Source organism: Hyalella azteca, unplaced genomic scaffold (genome assembly GCF_000764305.2).
Source record: "Hyalella azteca isolate HAZT.00-mixed unplaced genomic scaffold, Hazt_2.0.2 contig13234, whole genome shotgun sequence".
Taxonomy (NCBI): domain Eukaryota; kingdom Metazoa; phylum Arthropoda; class Malacostraca; order Amphipoda; family Hyalellidae; genus Hyalella; species Hyalella azteca.
Genome location: NW_025943163.1, coordinates 473,702 through 477,071, shown reverse-complemented (window position 1 = coordinate 477,071; position 3,370 = coordinate 473,702).

The window sequence follows — 3,370 nt, the reverse complement described above, 5'->3', positions numbered from 1 at the left end:
CAACAAGCTGTGAATGTTCTGCAATGTTAAGAATCGGTAACAGGCCTAATAAACGCTGAAACCGCTATTATATTAAATAGATTAACATTTAACAATAATATCTAAGGAAAGTTGGAGACTACGGTTGCTACACACCGGCACCGCACGCGTTTGTGCGGTACGACAAATGCTATGAAATGAGCAGTTGTGTTCAGGGTCCAAATGCATCTGGTGTGCGCATTTGTCGCCACAAGTATTAACCCCACCTATAAAAATATTAAGGTGAAAATAATTTGCACTAGTCGTCAGTTGTTGTTGTGGAAGGAATTAATTTTATTGACAAATATATTATTTTTCCCTTCGATATCCCTCTTACTATTATAATAATAAAAATTACATAGTGGAAAGAATCTTAAAGTAGCCACATACGGGAATCAAATTAGTATAGTATAGTATAGTCAGAGGTGGGCAGAAGCGCGCTACATGTAGCGCCCGCTACATTTTCAGTAGCGGTAGCGGCGCTACATTTAAGCAATTGCAGCGGTAGCGGTAGCGCCCGCTACATATTTAACTAGCGATACGAGGTTTTGCCGCTACAGCGCTATCGCTACATTTATAGGTAAAGCCATTAGATTTTACTTAATTGTATTAAATATTATTTGAAAATCAGCATGATACATACATAATATAAAATACAGTATAAAACTGTACGAAAGATTTCGGTGTAATGTTGTCAACCTCAGCCTGTTACTAGTGTCAACATGTTAGTTGTTATCAGAGGTGGGCAGTAGCTTCCTCTGGGCTACCTCTGGGTGGGCTACCGCTACATGCTGTAAATGTAGCGGGCGCTACCGCTACCGCTATAATTGCTTAAATGTAACGCCGTTACCGCTACCGCTACTGAAAATGTAGCGGCCGCTACAAGTAGCGCCTCTGATAACAACTAACATGTTGACACTAGTAACAGGCTGAGATTGACAACATTACACCGAAATTTCTCGTACAGTTTTATTCTGTAATTTATATTATGTATGTATTATCAGAGGTGGACAGTAGCGCGCTACATGTAGCGGCCGCTACATTTTCAGTAGCGGTAGCGGTAGCGGCAATACATTTACGGCAATGTAGTGGTAGCGGTAGCGCCCGCTACATATTTAAGTAGCGATACGATGTTTTGCCGCTACAGCGCTACCGCTACATATATAGATAAAGCCTTTAGATTTTACTTAAGGGGGGGAATACCCTCCAGAAATACTTTCACATTTACTAACGGATCTTTCTGAAATTTCACACATATATGTAAAACCAAAATACAAGAACATTTTGTTCGTACGATTTTTCGGAAAAATTAATAGAAAACGTGAAATTTATAGAAAACGGACAAAAAGGGTACTGAAGAAATCTATCTCCTCCTAGGGTTTTCAAGCTACAACATTGAGACGCATACCATTCGATGCGTAAAGACCATACCTATCGAGTTATCGAGCCCTTTTTTACACGCATTTTTCCGTTTTCTTCTCATTCTTTCTCATTTTTCTCATTCTCTCAATTTTTTACACGCATTTTTCCGTTTTCTTCTCATTCTTCGAGGATGACGTGCATTAAAGGTTCCAACCCTTGCTTGTGAGTTCCTTTAGAGTTTATACGCCTGGAAACGTGCAACAAATTATTGATTATTGTATTGTTATCGGGAGCTGAGCTTCCCTAAAAGTTTCAGAGCGCTAGCTAATGGGAAAGTTGGTGAAATATCGATTGCAAGATTTGATCATCACAGACACGAAAGCGAGCTAAGAAAAACGTTGTAAAAAAGGCTCGATAACTCGATAGGTATGGTCTTTACGAATCGAATGGTATATGTCTCATCGCTGTAGCTTCAAAACTCTAGTCTAGGAGGAGATAGGTTTGCCGTGGCAATAAGTGTGAATGTTCAGGCGAGCGCGACAAAGCCCCGAGCGCATCGCAATAGGCACTCAATGTAGCAAGGATACAAAACTAAACTTTATAGGAGATTGATTCCAGTCAAGGATGGTGGGAGCGACTGCATGCATAACTCCCCATACGACGCCAGGCGGGTAACTAAGGTGCACCTCAAGCCGACACTCTATTTAAAGTGCTCGCAGCGAATTTCCTCCTATTCTATTTGTAAAAGAACTCACCACCCCCTTCCCTTTCATGATCTGGCGTGAACGCATAAATCAACGTACAGAGATGATAATGGTACCATTGGATAGGGCAGAATGTCAGCTTTAAGATGAGACTAAAAACCGGAAAAGCCAAATCCGAAAGCTTTAGGGTAGACGCCCCCCTTAAGTTGTTACCAGTTACCACTTACAGGTATTTTTTCGTGTTTCAGTTTGCTTACAGTTATTTTTACAGTTATTTTTATGTTTCACCTTCCCAACATGGATGTCTACTTTAATCTACCAATCTCAAAAATAATCAACATATATATACAAATAAAAGACTGATTTTTTATATGTATATGTGGATAATTTTTGAGATTGGTAGATTAAAGTAAACATCCATGTGCCGGGAAGGTAAAATATAAAAATAACTAACTTTTATTTACTGTATCTAACCCGTACTAGTTCTGTTGGGTTAATTGCAATAAAGTTGCATTGATATGTTTTGAAAATGTTTTATTATCATTAAATGTTTATGAGTAAATTCCAATAGCAGAACAATAAATATCAAAAGATTTCTAATAATTTTGGCCATTGTAGCGGCTAATGTAGCGCGCTACACTTTACTGTAGCGGTAGCGGTAGCGCCCGTTACAATCTAGTGGGTGTAGCGGTAGCGGTAGCGCCCGCTACATTTAGAGCATGTAGCGGTAGCGGTAGCGGCGCTACATTTCAAAGTAGCGCTGCCCAGCTCTGTGTATTATGCTGGTTTTTAAATAATATTTAATACTATTAAATAAAATCTAAAGGCTTTATCTATAAATGTAGTGGTAGCGCTGTAGCGGCAAAACCTCGTATCGCTACTTAAATATGTAGCGGGCGCTGCCGCTACCGCTACAATTGCTTAAATGTAGCGCTGCTAGTAGCGGCCGCTACATGTAGCGTGCTACTGCCCACCTCTGCCTATTGACAATTGACAAATTGACCTAAGAAAGGTCAATTTGTAACCAAATTGACCTTTCTCTGGATTTATGCGTTTGCTGCCTCAACTTCTACTTGTAGCAACATGAAGACGCATTATAAGGCCCGTTATAAAAGGAACTGTAAGAAATTAAAAACATATCATTGGTTACAAAGGGTGGTCTCACCTTCCAAGTACGTTTTCTCTGAATAGTTTTCAATGTAAGCTGTAAATAACTAACCTCTTAAACAAATCAATCATGCTTTTTAGTCGTCGAATTGAACCGCTCTGAAGAAATTGAAATTATA